Genomic DNA, 16,457 nt, shown 5'->3' on the forward strand with positions numbered 1-16,457 from the left:
ATATCCAACACAACTCAGACACCAGGTCAAAACTGAAAGCAAAATTTTATTGTAATCAAGCCTGTACTGATCAGTCAGGGACACAGAACAGACTGAGATGCTGAACTGCAACCCCGAGCTAGAATGTTCCAGAGCCTTTGAGCTTGAAACCACAAGCGTCTGTGCCAAGTTGCATTTTCTCACCAGTCAGGTTCAGGGATAGGGGACTTTCCTAGGAACATTTTCCTATGTGGAACACATAGCCTGTTCTCATTGGTTGGTTTATTCAGCTGTGACTGGGTGTCGTGCTTAGCATTGATATCTCAACTTGACAATGCCAGTTACCCAGGGAGGTCTTAGGAACTCATTTGACCCCTATTCAAAATGGAAGCTTTACTCAAAATGGCTTCTGTTTGGTTCCTTCCTATAGTTCATTGTTTTTTCATATAAAAAGTGATGTTCTCGGAAAAGAGTGGATAGTTTAGCTGGAAACCCTGACAGAAATTCAAATGCTTTTTCTTTGGTTAACCATTGACTGTGTGTGTGTGTGTTTCTATGGATGGAACCCAGCAATTCAATACAGGTTAAGGATACTACCACTGAGCCATGTCTTAATAAGGTTGCTATGGTTGTGATGAAACATATGAGCAAAAGCAAGTTGGGGAGAAAAAGGTTGATTTTGCTTACACTTCCGCATCACTATTCATCATCAAAGACTGTTGGGGTAGGATCTCAAACAGGATAGGAACTTGGAGGCAGAGCTGAAACAGAGGCCATGGAGGGGTGCTGCTTACTAGCTTGCTCCTCATGGCTTGCTTAGCTTACTTTCTTATAGAACCCAGGACCACCAGCTCAGTGGTGTCTCTACCTAAAGTGGACAAACCATTTCCTCATCAAACACTAAGAAAATGGCCAACAGGCTTGCTTATTTTCTCAATAGAGGTTCCCACCCCTCAGATGGTGGCTGTGAGCACAGTCTGACATTGCCTAGATGCTGAGGCCGCAGCACCCTTCTCTTATGTGTGCACATCAACACCACTGATCGAAGATGAGCTGTAAGATTCACAGTGATCTCCAGTACTGCAGACTTCAGCGTAATTTTACTTATTGCCAAATTCACACACATTAAGAGTGTGTTCAATGTTTTGTTAGTGCTGAGCAGGACTGGATCATTTGGATCTAAGCGTCTCCAAAGGCCTATATCTCAAAGGCTCAGTCCCCATCTGATGGCACTCTGAGAGATGGCTTAGCCTTTAAGAGGTGGGGCTTGAGCGAGAAGTCTCTGGGTCATTGCTGGTGTAACTGCAGAGGATGTTGAGGTCCTAGCTCTTTGCACTTCCTTTTCCTCTCTCACATCCCAAACTGGGATGCTCAGCTTTGCTCCCTGACCTGTGCCTCCCATGATGCACTTCTAGTCTACTAGAGACCTAAAGGCAATGGGACTAAAGCCCGGCATTAGATTGGAAACTCTAAAGCAGGGAGCCTAAACACACGTTTCCTTATAAGTCGATTTCCTGGGGCATTTGTTATAGTCATGGAAAGCTGACTAATGGAAGAACAAAGCAAAGCAAAACAACAAATGTAGCTTCAACTGCACCTCCACCCATCACCAAGGTGAGCATGCGGTTCTGCCAGGGAGAGATGAGCTCAATCTTGTTTACAGCCCGCTCTGTGGGAGGATGAGGTGCTTTGAAACCGGGAAGTGGCAGGCATAGTGTTTCTTTCATTGAGCTTTGACTCAGCAGGCATTCAGCAGTGTCACAGCATGAGGCTTTATTACTCTCAGGCTAAGGAAGGTTGATTATGTGCTCTGTAAAATGCTTCCATGGGTTTTTATTGCTAGCATTAAAGGCTATAAGGAACTTTTTTTTTTTAATTTAAGAGCTTATAGCATCTACACTTAAATACTTAGTTCCATTCCCTTTAAGCTCTCTAAAATGATACCTCAACTTAAATGGCCGCATTAAGGGCTGAGGCAAGGCTGCAACAAGGAGGCACCTGGGGAGTAAGATTTATCGAAAGATGATAACGTTCACGTCTTTGCTCCAGCGGAGCCTGACACTGCCTTCAATTTCACATTGTATGAGCCTTGCTCTGTGTCTTAGTCTCTGTTCCTGCTGCTGTGATAAAATATCCTGACAAAAGCAACTTAAGGGAGGATGATTGATTTTGGCTCTCGGTCTGAGGGTACAGTCCATTGTGTCGTCGGTGAAGTCCTGGCAGCAGGAGCAGGAGACACCTTGAGTCTGCAGTCTCAAAGCAGAGAACGACAGGTACTCCTTTTTATGGTTTTCTCCTTCTTATGTCAGCCCAGACCCCATTCCAGCGAATGATGCTGCCCAAGGTTGAGGGTGTGTGTCTTCTTACTTTAAGTAATCTAATCTAGATAATCCCTTACAGGCATGGATGGAGGTGTGTCTCCTGGGTGATTCTAGATCCTGTCAAAAATGACAACTTATCTCCCTGAGGACTGCTGCTGACCACCATGAAGGTCCTCAGAGATTCCCTTTTAAGTGCTGGTGATGCAGTTTGTAGTAGAGCGTTGTCAAACATGCACAAAGCCTCCGTTTCTTCCTCCAACACCACAAGCAAAACACAGAAAAACGTGAGTGCAAAATGTTCTGTTGCATGGGACACAGTTAGCCCTGACTCAGTCCTAGCTGTCTCCCGCCTCCTCCACACCCCCATCCAGGCCTAGCCGCTACCATTTCCTGTTGTTTACTGAAAAGTTTTCCTAATTTTGTTGTTACTCTTGATCCCTGAAGGACCCACGGGATAGCTAAGATTAATGCTTTCAAATTAAAAAGAAAACCAGGGCTGGAAAGATAGTTCTGAAGGTAAGGATGATTGCTGTCCAGCCCAATGACCTGAGTTCAGTCCCTAGAGCCCAATCTTCCAACTGCCTCCCCCAGCCCCCCACCATAAATAAATAAATAAATAAGAATTTGATTAATTGATTTCTTTAAAAAAAAAAAGATTTGTTTATATGAGTACACGTCAGACACACCAGAAGAGGGCATTGGATCCCATTACAGATGGTTGTGAGCCACCATGTGGTTGCTGGGAATTGAACTCAGGACCTCTGGAAGAGCAGTCAGTGCTCTTAACCGCTGAGCCATCTCTCCAGCCTGACTAATTGATTTCTTAAAAAGAAAAGAAAGCTCTCTCTGTCATTCTTCTGTTCAGAACCTCACAAGTCATTACGTATGCATCTCTCTGTGTGTTATATATTATATGGTTGCTTGTGTGTAGGCAGTGTGTGCACACGTGCTGTGGTGCATGGTGGTGGAGGTCAAAGGACAACCCTCGAGAATCTCCTTTCATTGTATGGAACTTGGTGATCAAACCCAGGTCTGCAGGCTAGAAGGCAGGTGACTTTACCAATGAGCCATCTGCTGGGTCCCTGGTCACAACCTTTTTCTGGTTTTCCTTTTTCCATACTTTTATAGTAACCATGAGGACTCACCTGGCCTCTTTGAAACTATGTCTCTGCTGGTCCCCTGCACCCAAACCCTACCCTCCCTGGTCTTGGGCCAGGCATGCTCTGGGGCCTCCACCTTTGACCTGGCTTCTCTCTCCTTCTGCAGATGTCCATAGCTCACCCCTGGACTCTTTGGCACCATTGCTCAGGTACGTCTTCTGGTAAGCTTTCAGCCCCACCTGGGAGCCTGTCCCCCTCACCTGCTCTGTTTTCCCTCCATGGCACTTCTCTCCTTGACATATGATTACCCGTGTATTGCTGATCTTCTTGCACCCATACAAGCTCCACGGTGGCTTTGCCTGGTGAGGTAATCCCCGTTACCATTTAGGAGAGCTCATTAAATAAGAACTCCAGGTAGAAAAAAAGCATATGGGAAAGAGGAAATCATTACTCAGAATTTCATGCATAGCATCGAAGGGGGAGCGAATCTTGTATTTTAAAAGTTTATGGGGTACAAGTTCAGGGGACAAAATGACTCAAAACAAACACTCGAGTCAGACATAACAGAGAAGCCTCAGAACGCTAAACAGTGGAGTAAATTCTGAATTTACAAAAAGGAAAAGCAGGTCATGTACGCACAAGGGCTGCATTAACATCAGATCATAGCAACAGGAAGCAATGAGGCATAGGAAGTGAAGACTGGTAAATCATTTAGTAAGATTTGCTATTCTTTAATAAAAAAATTCTGAATAAACGAAGAAAAATGGTTTGTATGTAACTACCCTGAGTCAATTCTACATCATACCTCTGAAGTGGGGAGGGTATGATGCTAGGGGGTCAGGAGGAATAAGGGGGGGGATGGAGAGATACTAGAAGTACTAAGGGAAGCAATTAGCAATGAAATCGCTAAGTGTCATTCATAAAAAGTTAGGAAAAACAACTAGAAGCATAAACATAGAACCCACAACTTTTAGGGTGGCAGAGGAAAGCCATGGATGCACACAAAGGAAAACAGAGAAGAGGAGCAGGTCATTCATTGCCCAGAGGGGTTGACAAGATGGTTTTTGTTGACATTGTTTTCTTTTTCTTTCTTTTCTAGCTTTCACTTTTCAAATTTACCTTTTTGGGAAAAGGAAGGCTTCAAGGATGGAGGGTGGAAGAACTGGAAGAAGAGTGGGATTGGGGTGCATGATGTAAAACTCCCAAAGATTCAATAAAGAATCATATTAAATGCAAATGAGTCAAGTTCATTGGTTGGCTCCCAAACCAAGTGAAATTAAAACCAAGCACAAGCAACGTGCTGTGGTCTAGACTATGGGAGATGCCAGGACTATTCCCAGCCCTCTCTTTCTGCTTTCTCTCTATATGCTGAAGCATTGCACTGTTAGTGTCTTAATCTCCATTACAAGAGGGCGACACAGTGCATTCCCGCTGGAGCACACTGGTGTGAGAAAGAAAGAAAGAAAGAAAGAAAGAAAGAAAGAAAGAAAGAAAGAAAGAAAGAAAGAGAGAAAGGAAAGAAGAAAGCAGAGTTAAAATAGTCATCAAAGATTTTTTTTAATTCCTTCATCATAAGACCTTTGAATGATTATATCACATATTTTTGGCTTCTTTGTTTCTGAGACAGTCTCACAATATAGCCCAGGCTGGCTTTAAATTCATCATCCTCCTGCCTCCACCACCTAAAGGTTAAGATTATAGGCATGTGCTGCCTTGATAAGGTCAGCCTAATTGTGATTCTGAAGCTAATAAAGATACCACAAGAAAAAAAAATTGCAGAGCCTTTTCGTTTATGAACCTATGTGTAAAAGTTTTAAGTAAGATGTCAATTGAACTAATCTAGTTATGTAATATTTTTTAAAATTAAACACTGATGAAGTTGAATTTATCTGACAAAGGCAAGAAAAGTGCAACCTAAAAAAGAAAAACAAATGTCATTCATTCTCGTAAGAGATGAAAGAAAGAGCACAGAGACAATTCTATCCTAGCAATAGCCCTAGGATGGGTTGGATAAAGTATACAGCTGTTCATCTTCCTTTTAATTCTTATAATATTAAGAATAGATGGGAATTGTCTTGATGAAAATTATCTTCCCAGAACCTCATAGTTCGGGTGCTGCTGGAATCGCTGAGGACACTCGCCGGGGAGCGTGCTCATAAGCAAGCAAGTATGTGGTGGAATGATGGGAGAGGAAGAGAAGCAGAGTGGATAGAGAACCCATAGCTTGTGGGCTATGAAAAGAGGCAGAACTGGAGATAGAAGGGTGGTGAGGACAGCCTGATGTAACAGGCCTGTGCAGCCAGCAGAGGCCATGGCGATGTCTAGCCATGCAGCAGCAGAGGGCCATGTCTGGGTCCATGATCCTGCTGCATCTGGGGTCTGTGTTGGTGTCTATGGCCTGTACTACTACCAAAGGCTATGAGGATTTCCATGGTTTATACTGGAGCTTGAACCCATGTTGATGTCTGCGGGGTGCACTGAGCTGGCTCAGCTCTGTGATATGAGCCTGGGATAGTTGATCCTGCCTCTTGATTGGCCAGAAGGAGAGCCTGTTCTGGGGGCGTTGGAGCAGGAAATCTGGCGGGATGACCTACTCAACTACCAACCAGGGCTTTGAGTTGGCCCACCCAACATCTACCCCATCTATGAGCCACTGGAGCCTGTGAATGGGCTGGTCCTCCGGATCCATAGCTATAGGATCTCTGCCATTCAGGGCAACAGCAGGATACCTGAGAGTCTCTACGGGGGTCCAGTATTGATGTAGTAGAAGCCAGAGGCCTCCAACTAGTCTAATGACTCATTGCAATGAACGCTTGCAAGTAAAGCTGTTCAGGCATGAGCGAACTTCTTGACACGCCACAGCTTTCAATGCTACTACCATGAACAAGTACATGATAGAGAGGCAGGAAAGACGGAGAAGAACGGTGCAGGCAAAGAGGCTGTGGTTGATAGAGGAGCAGCTTGTTGCCAGAGGGGTTGACAAGATGGTTTTTTTATTGTTTTCTCTTTCTTTTCTAATTTTCATTTTGTATTTACTTTGTGTGTGTGGGGGGCTACAGGGATGGCGGGTAGATATGGATGTAGTGGTTTGGCCTAATGCTACTCGTATTGTGTTAATTTGGGTCCCCAGAGAGAGTTCCCCACGTCTGCACATAAGACACTGAGGGACCCAGTCAGTTCTGAATGGTAAATAAAGTTGCCGGTAGCTAATGGCTGGACAGGGTAGATGGAGGTGGAACTTTCAGGACTCTGGGGCAAGGGACTGAAGGAGAAGGAAAAGGAAATCTGCTGGGAGAAGGAAAGGAAAGACTGAGAAGGTGTGGGACAGAGAGCATAGCTACCAGGTAGGAGCAGGAGGAGCAGGGGATCACATCCCAAGAGGGCTGCCTGACTGGGTCCAGGGCAGCAAAGATAGAATATAGAATTTAGTAAGTAATAACTTGGGACTATCAGAGGAAGGTGATTGGTCATGTGGAGGTTAGGAAATAGCTCATCCATTGAGCCGTTTTAGGGATATAAAAATATGTTGGCTGTGTGTGAGTCTTTCATTCAGGAACCCAGAACACTGGGGCGGGTAGTGAGGAACATACCTCCTCTGGGATTTATTAAAATAATAAAATATATACTATGACATATGAAAGGACTGGGAGATGAATGGGATCTGGGTACATGATGTGAAATACCCAAAGAGTCAGTAAAAAATTATGCTAAAAAAGCTCCATTATAGTCAAGGAGACGGTTTAGAGGCATTCTTTTTAAGGTTACCAAGAAGGACATGGGAAGATTGTTCTGTAGATACAGTCCTGCTGCACATGTATGAGGACTTGAATTTGGATCCCAAACACCCATGTAAAAATTGAGCCCCGTGGTACTCATCCAGAACTCAGCATTGGGAGGTAGAGATGGGAAGGTCCCCTGAGCTAGCTGGCCAGTCAGCCTAGACGATAAATGACAGCCACTGACTCAAAAAAATAGGGTGGTGAGGTGATAGAATACAGGTAATGTTGACCTTGACCCACACACACACACACACACACACACACACACACACACACACACACACACACATACACACACACACACAGGCCCTGAGCTCACATATGAACATACACACACATGCAGAGTTAGAAATAAGAAAATGTTTATTTGATATAGCATTTGGAGCACAGCCAACTTAATAAGACAAGAAAAATAAGTAAGCAGAATAATAAGAAAAGGAAGAGAAAAATTGTCATTATTGTTTTAGTCCTTGTTAAGAGTACAGACATGTGATACTTGGAGTGAGTGCATGAAGCCAGAACAATTTAAACGATATAATGTAATTACATCAACTTAAGTTTCTGTATCTCATGTTGTTTTGATAGCTTTTGGATGCAGATTGATTCTTTCAATTCTTAAGGCCACAAAGAATTCAATGTGGAACCTTCAGAGACAAACTAACAAATTCAAGTCTAGGTCTCCCTATCTTGTCAGGGGGACAGCATTTGCAAAACTTTCCCTGGCCACAGTCAGGTGCTGGCTCACTTCAGATCACGGCTAGAGAGCTTGTGTGGTAGACTTTTTCCTTTTTCCAAGACACGAGTATAACAACCTATTTTTTGCTAAAACCAAACAACAAGAAAAAGGATTCTAGACACGTTTTTTCATGTCTGGTAGGCTAAGAATTATTTTACTTGCCATGATGCTAAGACATAAACCTAGGCCCTTGGGATAGTAGGCAGGTGATTTACCACCGAGCTGTATTTACAGCCTCGATTCCTTGACCCAGGATCTTGAAGTGGAAAGTTGAGTGTTCTTTGGTACGGATCTTGAAGTGGTTCTTAAGGGTTGGCTGGGTGCTGTTTTGTTAAAGTGGACACAGGTGTGAAAGGCTAAGGCTAAGGCAGGCTCATGAAGGAACGTGAAGCAGACATGGGAGAGAGGATGTTCTGCTAAAGCAAGCACGTGAAAGGGCATGTGTTGAAAGATTCTTTGCTAACGACACGCATGCATCGGTCCACTTTACATTGCATAGTTGAGCTGCATTTGTCAGAACGCCATATAGAGAGAAATTTTACCAAAGGTTTTTTGTTGTCGTTTCCAAGGACTGGGGCTGATTGGACGCATGGGCTGAGGCAAGAGGAGGCAGGAGCCATGCTGAGGCAAGACCTGTACTGAGGCAAGGCAGTGGAGGACGCGTGATGTTCGGAGGGTATAAATAGGACTCAACAGACAGGGATGGAGGCTGAGCTTGGCTTGCTTATAGAGCTTGCTCTGCAATGCTTGTGGTCTCTTTGCTTCACTGAGAGGGGCACAGCTGAGAGCTTCTCCTGGTGTCCCTCCCAGTCCCTCTTGCTAACTTGTGCTGAGTCTGAGGCCTGGCTGTCTCTGCCAGGTTATGTCACCACTGTTGCTAACCCAACACTACTGAACAGGACCGCTGGTGTATCCGTGAAATGTCTCCTAGTAGATCGAGCTGCTGCTGCCTGCTAACCTGTGACCTGAACTGCCGATTTCCAGGAAACGCAGACAGGAGTTTCTCCAAAGGCCCACTTCCCCTACATCCTTTCTTTCCCACTTCCTCTGGTGGGTGGTGGGTTATAAAGAAGGTTAAAGCATTTAAGAACCATCGTTAAAAATAAGGTTTGAGGGTTGGGGATTTAGCTCAGTGGTAGAGCGCAAGGCCCTGGGTTCGGTCCCCAGCTCCGAAAAAAAAGAAAAAAGAAAAAAAATAAGGTTTGAAAACAATTAAAGTTACAGGATCTCGCTATGTAGACCAAACTGGCCTAGAACTCAGGGTCCACCTACCTCAGATTCCTAAGTACAAACACACAGCACCACGCCCAGTAGTTAAGAACTTTTGGAAGAGATATTATATCTTAGTTCTTATGAGAAATAAACCAATATAATTAAGCCAACCAACAAAAAGCCACATCGTTTTTAAAACTAATCCGGAAGTTGGAGAATTCTAGTGCAGTTAATGGTGAACAAGACAGATCCTTGTGTCCTGTGGATGAAGGTTATAGGCATCCTAGAAACCAATCCATCAGCAAGACCACTTGAGTGTGAGTATCTACCTCACAAGTCAGCAAGCCAAGCCCTGCGCAAATAAACCGGAGACCCTCACACAGATGCTTGTTACTATGTTATTTGTGATAGACAGGGATTGGACACTGGTCCTCAGTACCAGTGTGTATGCTGCTACTGTGCATTAAAGAAAGACTGTAACAGCACAGAAACATTTCCGGAGCACAATACCCCTAGATTAAAGAGTTAGAAACAGAGAGAAAAGCTGCCTGGCAATGCTACTTATGTAGCTTAAAATTCTACCTGCTCTCCAGAACATTATCTTAAAAAAAAAAAAAAAAAAGAATCCTCTCATGTATTACAACCGTACCACAGTTCCCTTCCCTTCACTCCTTGTAGTCCCTCCACCACATCATCTTGTCAAAGAATATATAAAGAATGCCCAAGAGACATTTGAGTGCCCCTGTCGCTGGATAGGGCATTATGATGTGGGAAGAAGGAGAAATGGATATAAGAGGGAGTCATATATGAGCTGTAATGTGGATGTTACACAAAACCTCCAAATTAAAGAGCAAGTCATAGGTTATCGGGGCCAGTCGGGTGGCTCAGTGGGTGAAGATGCTCCTCGCTGCCAAGCTTGATGACCTGAGTTCAGTTCTTCGGATCCACACAAAAGGAGAGAGCTGACTCCTAACTCTTTTCTGACTTCACAAAGCAGCACCATAATTTCTGTTAAAGAAAAAGAAAATAGTAGATTTTTCTGTTTTATTTCTTGGTTTTCTTTTTCTTTTTTTTTTTTTTGGTTTTAAAGAAGTGATGATAAAGCCAGATGAAGAGGGGTCTGACTTGTTTGAGAATGTTGTTTGTCTCTGGAGGAAAGTTCTCCATCCCAATTGTTCCTCAGAAGCTCCTACTGTTTCTGAGGTGGCTCTTTCCTGTGGCCTCATTACGTACAGGGCTTTGAGAGTCTCAGGTAAGCTTGTGTGGAAGACACACACTGAGACCACCTCTTTCCTCTGAGGGGTGGGCGGCCTCACGGGTCAGGCAGGGGAGGCACCTCAGTGGGCAGGGAGGCAGCTTGTGAAACAGCTGGGCCTCTGTGTAGCCTGAGGTAACCTGGCAGCAGCCAGGCCCTGCTGCTCCCGGGCTCGGAGAATGGGCTTCTCTGTGTGTGTTTGTTTGCTTTGGTTTAAAGCTTTAAAAAAAAAACTGATTTCACACATAATTAGGGCTGTGGCAGCGAGATTGTGTTCAAGGTACTTTTACTGGAAATATCAGGAGGGGACAAGGGAGGGTTGTGTTCCTTTTCCAGCTAGGTTGTGAGAAGGAGGAGGAGTGAGGAGCTGGAAGGACTGGACAACGGGCAGCGTTCAAGGTGGGGAGCAGTCTTCCCGGAGGCAGACCCAGTGTGGATTGTGGAGGAGGGGAGGGTGCATGTGGTACGTGTATGCACATACGTGTGCATGTGATGAACGTACGTGGTGTGTGTGCATGTGCATGCGCATGCGTGCTCACATACCTGAGCGTGTGCACATGTGTGTCTGTGTGTGTGGAGGGACGCCTGAGGATATGCACATGCGTGTTCAAGTGTGTTGTGCGCACTTACATATGTGTGTGTGTGTGTGTGTTATTTGTGGAATGACACGTGGTGGTGTATGTAGTATCTGTGTTAGGGAAGGACACGAAGTGGCGCTGCTGTTAGCCACTCCTTCTCCTCCCTGCCCTTTCCCCTGTGGCCATCTTCCCCATGGAGAAAAGAGGCAAGGCATGGATGAAGGAGACAAGAGATCCAAACTGAGGCCCTAGTCACAGAAGAAGCTGAAAGAAGGGGAAGAAAAACAGGGGAGCCACTGGACACTTTTGCTGGCATCTGCACAACCCATATGAGGTGGCTAGCGGAACAACCATCATTTGAACCCAAGTCACCCGAGTTCTCGTTTTGACTCACGGTGTATCTAAAGGTTTCTGGATCTTCTTGGACCTCAAATGACTCCATAGGACTTAGGCAATCTTTTGTAGAATGTCAGCTCATGAAACAAAATGTGTTTGGGGAACATGTACTGCCCCTCATCTGGTTCCTCCCCTGCCATGTGGTACCTGAATGGTCACGGCAAGCCAACCAGGACATGGGTTCCACTGGTCTGGGACCCACCGTTTGCACGTTACCTCAGTTTTAAAGTTCTCTGGAGTTGGCTATCCTCTCAGCCGTTGAGAGATATTTGATTGGAAAGTTTTGGAAAGGATTGGACCACTTCGTACTGAAAGGGTCATCTCACCCCTGGTTGGAGGAGGCAATTTCTCCTTAACCTGCTATGATAAGAAATACACATTTTCCTGAGTGAGCTAACCCAATCACAGAAAGACATACATGGTATGTACTCATTGATAAGTGGCTATTAGCCCAAATGCTCGAATTACCCTAGATGCCTAGAACAAATGAAACTCAAGACGGGTGATCAAAATGTGAATGCATATTGCTCCTGAGAGACACAGCCAGAATACAGCAAATACAGAGGCGTATGCCAGCAGGAAACCACTGAACTGAGAACAGGACCCCCGTTGAAGGAATCAGAGAAAGAACTGGAAGAGCTTGAAGGAGCTCGAGACCCCATATGTACAGCAATGCCAACCAAACAGAGCTTCCAGGGACTAAGCCACTACCCAAAGACTATACATGGACTGACCCTGGACTCTGACCTCATAGGTAGCAATGAATATCCTAGTAAGAGCACCAGTGGAAGGGGAAGCCCTGGGTCCTGCTAAGACTGAACCCCCAGTGAACTAGACTGTTGGGGAGAGGGAAGCAAGGGGGGGTTGGGAGGGGAACACCCATAAGGAAGGGAGGGGGAGGGGATGTTTGCCCGGAAACCGGGAAAGGGAATAACACTAAATGTATATAAGAAATACTCAAGTTAATAAAAAAAAAAAAAAAAAGAAATAGAAAAAAAAAAAAAGAAATACACATTTGTTCACTATGGTGGCTTGGATGAGAATGCTCCCTGCAGGCTCCTGTATTTGAATGCTTGGTTTGCCATTTGTGGCACTGTTTGGGGGGTCTAGACATGCGTGTCCTTGCTGAAGGAAGTATGTCACTGTCACTGGGAATGGACTTTGACGTTAAAAAGCCTCATGTGCTATTCCTGGTACTTGCCGTGCTGTCCTACCATGAGGGTGGTGGATTCTTGTCTCTCCAGAACTGTGAGCTCAAATAAACTCTTTCTTCTGTAAGTCACATTAGTCGTGGTGGTTCATCACAGCAACAGGAAAGTAACCAGTAGGGTCATGATATGGCACAGAGCTATGCCCAGGTAACTCTCCACACAGTGAGAACCTTTGGTATCCCAATGAGATGCCTGATGAAAGAGATCAAAAAACGGTTTCAGAATTGGGGCTGGTTGCTAGAAAGTCCAGGATGTGGTTAGTTGAGAATGTCAGCCCCTCTTCTTCCATTTCTAGAAACGGGAGGCAGACTGGAGATGGTATTCTTTCATAGAAAGGCCTATATTGATCAATTGTGTCTGTAATAAAGCCTCAACTCGTATCTTTGGGCCATAGTAGAAGCCCACTAGAAACATACACGGTAGTATCCCCAAGGCTCTGGGTTCCAGCGCCAGCAACAGCAAACCCCAAACAAACCATTACTCACTGAGCCTCAAAAGAAAACACAGCTCCATAGAACGAGGTGTGAGAGCTTCGGGATTTAACACAGCCATGTTTACAGAGAAGGATCCACTTTGAACCCACGGTTAGAAGTTTCCGTGCTCAGAATCCTACAGAACTTTTCTTACATGGCAGCCAATGTGTATTCATTAAAAATGTATTTATTTGTTGTGTGCATAACACACACCTACCTCAGTGCATGCTGTGGCATGAGTGTGGAATCTGCTCTCTCCTATTGTATGGGTTTCCAACCACTGGACTCAGGTCTCCAGGCTTGGTAGTGATAATTTTTAATCACCTCGCCACTCTGCCACCCACAATTGGTGTAGCAAAGAATGGTGTTTCCCTCAATTATGAACCATTTTATCCAATTATCATGCTTAGGGAGACCATGAGAACCCTTAATTTTTGCCTGGTCAACAGAGGCACAAGAGGCACTTGTAATTGGTGTCTGGAGGAGAGTTAAGACTTGAGGGGCCAAGCTCTCTACCTGTGGCGTCTGTTCTCAGTATGGGGAATCGGTAGGGAGTGGTAGAGACACAACTAGAGAGTTTGAGAAGCAGCTGGTGTGAGGAAAGATGAGTGTCCCAGGTGGATAAAAATGGATCCTCTCGCTCTATAGTTCTTTCTTGTGTCATTTCCCCATTTCTAGGTCCACGTCCTTTCCCACAAAGCTTTCTTCCTTTTTTGAATCACCAACCTAGAAACAGCCCCAGTGGCCAACAGAATTTATGTCAATTCATTAGCAAGGAGGGACAGCCAAGCACACAGGAAGACCAGTCAGCCATGAGCTCAAGGGTGAATGTGGTTTAGCTAAGTGGGCAAGTCAGGCGAAGAGAAGATTTCAAACGGGGAGAGATACTGGGGTGGCAAGAAGGAAGGCCCGCTCAAGGGAATAAAACATGGCCCATGGTGGCCCATGAAGAGAAGCAAGATGACCATGGAGGGGGAGATGAGGGAGGGGAGCAGGAGTAGCCCCCAGACAAGGGTTGTAGAGATGTACCTGGAAAAGGATGGGTTCCAGGGTGAGTGTGGACAGCTAGGATGATGCTTGAGTGCTGACATATAGGAAAGGAGTGATGGCTAAGTCAGATGTGTAGGAGACAGGGCCTGGATCCTACCTAGCAAGGAGATGTGTAGATACAAACGTCAGAGTTCACACAGGGGCTTGGGACAGTGACAAAACCATGGCAACAGATGCTTGCAAGTGGTGAGCAAAAGAAGTGGAGAGCTCACAGGGAAAAGGACAGGGAGAAGAGGACAACATAGGAAAGAGGTGCCTGGTGACACATGACGATCTAGGTTAGCAGCCTCTGTTGATGGCCTTAATTGTAGATATGTGCAATGTACCAAATCTGGGTGGAGCAGGAGATTCTCTGATACCTGAAGAGGCTTCCTCAGAGGGTCTCCACCCTCACACTTATATGAAAAGAATATGCAGCAGAAAATCCTTCTGAAATGGAATGAGCAGCAGAGATATAACATGGCCTCTTCCGTGTTTGGAGAACTCTGCTATGGTAAAAATGAACAACTTTCAAAGCATGGTTATAGAAATTTTAGCACGATTCCAAGTTTTTCTTTGGAAAGAATTTCAAACTGACGGAAAATACTAAAAAGTAAAACTATAAATGTATCTTTAAGTATATATCCATAAAATTACACACACACACACACACACACACACACACACAAACACACATACACATATATCACCATCTAGCAAAGTTTTCCTGCTATTAATGTTTCCTGTATCATTTCCTTCCCTCTTTCCTTCATCTATCATCTATCTATCTATCTATCTATCTATCTATCTATCTATCTATCTATCTATCTATCTATCTATCTATTTATCATCTATCTATCTACATTTATATCTTAACTCTTCTATCTCTATGTTCCATCCATCTATCATCTGTCTTCTCTCCGTCATCTAAATAACTGTTCAAGTTTAGTGTTGTAGTGATAAATGTCCTGATCAAAAGCAATTTGGGAGCACAGGGATTGTGGCGACTCACAGTTATAGCCCATCTCTGAGGGAAGCCAAGGCAGGAACTCGAGCAGAAGCTTGGAGCAGAAACCACAGAGGAATGCTGTTTGGTCTCTTGCATGGCCTTGAGTCTAGCTATAGGTTGGGGATCCTATGTCCGTGGATAAAATGAGTCCATACTAATCTGATAACTAACATTCTCTACCTCCTTATGGTCCTCCCATACATCTCCATTCCAAGTTACAGATGCTGTTCTTGTCTAGTCAGATCCCTCATTTTAACTGCTGCCACTATAAAAGGCTGGGGTAAGTTGTGTTGTAAGTCAGCTTGTCATATAATGACAACTTGGGTTTGGTTTTCTACAACTTGAGCTCTGTGGCTACTGGAGAGAAGATTCTCTCCCAAGGCACACATAGAAACTCTTGGATTGTTTATTTATTCTTAAGCTGGTCAGCTTTATCACTCATTATATGGTTTGGAGGGTGTTTTTTTTGTTTAACTTTGCCCCCAAAATGTTGAAAGAAACTAGTCAGCATCATTATTTTCCCACAATATTTTATAGGTTTTTTTTCTTTGCTTGACATGTTTTTTTTTTAATTTTTATTAGATATATTCCTTTACATACATTTCAAATGTTATTCCCCTTCCTGGTTTCTTGTCCATAAACCCCATCCCCTCCCTTCTCCCTCCCCTATATGGGTGTTCACCCTATACATATCCCCTTACTGCCCCCCCATATTCCCCTGCACTGGGGGTCCAACCTTGGCAGGAACAAGGGCTTCCTCTTCCACTGGTGTCCCAACAAGGCTATTCTCTTCTACATATGCAGTTGGAGCCCTGGGTCAGTTCATGTATAGCCTTTCGGTAGTGGTTTAGTCCCTGGAAGGTCTGGTTGGTTGGCATTGTTGTTCTTATGGGGTTGCAAGCTCCTTCTTCCTTCAATACTTTCTCTAGTTCCCCACAAGGGGGTCCTGTTCTCAGTTCAGTGGTTTGCTGCTAGCGTTGACCTCTGTATTGGATATGCTCTGGATGTGTCTCTCAGGAGAGATCTATATTTAGTCCCTTTCAGCATGCACTTTTTAGCTTCATCAATCTTATCTAGTTTTTGGTGGCTGTATATATTTATGGGTCACATGTGGATCAGGCTCTGAATGGCCATTCCTTGAGTCAGTGCTCTAAACTTTGCTTCTATATCCTCCCCTATGGATATTTTCCCCCTTTTAAGAAGGAGTGGGAGCATTCACATTTTGGTCATTCTTCTTCTTGAGCTTCCTGTGGTTTGTGGATTGCATCTTGGGTAATTCGAGCTTTTTGGCTAATATCCACTTATCAATGAGTGCATACCAAGTGTGTTTTTCTGTGATTGAGTTACCTCACTCAGGATAATATTTTCTAGTTCATTCC

General features: G+C 44.5%; 1 long non-coding RNA gene across 2 annotated transcripts in view; it reads left to right on the forward strand.

Annotated features, from left to right (window-relative positions):
* LOC116891950 overlaps window positions 1-4,637 on the forward strand; it is a 28,908-nt gene extending 24,271 nt beyond the window's left edge. Inside the window, exons 2-4 of one of the 2 annotated variants that reach the window (XR_004386874.1) lie at window positions 2,085-2,252; window positions 3,567-3,609; window positions 4,500-4,637. This is a non-coding gene — a long non-coding RNA (uncharacterized LOC116891950). Of the gene's footprint in view, window positions 1-2,084; window positions 2,253-2,546; window positions 2,585-3,566; window positions 3,610-4,499 lie in introns of those variants that run through there. The other variant, XR_004386875.1, reaches the window with a different exon arrangement.
* The last annotated feature ends 11,820 nt before the right edge of the window (window positions 4,638-16,457 follow it).

Source organism: Rattus rattus, chromosome 2 (assembly GCF_011064425.1).
Source record: "Rattus rattus isolate New Zealand chromosome 2, Rrattus_CSIRO_v1, whole genome shotgun sequence".
Classification (NCBI taxonomy): Eukaryota; Metazoa; Chordata; class Mammalia; order Rodentia; family Muridae; genus Rattus; species Rattus rattus.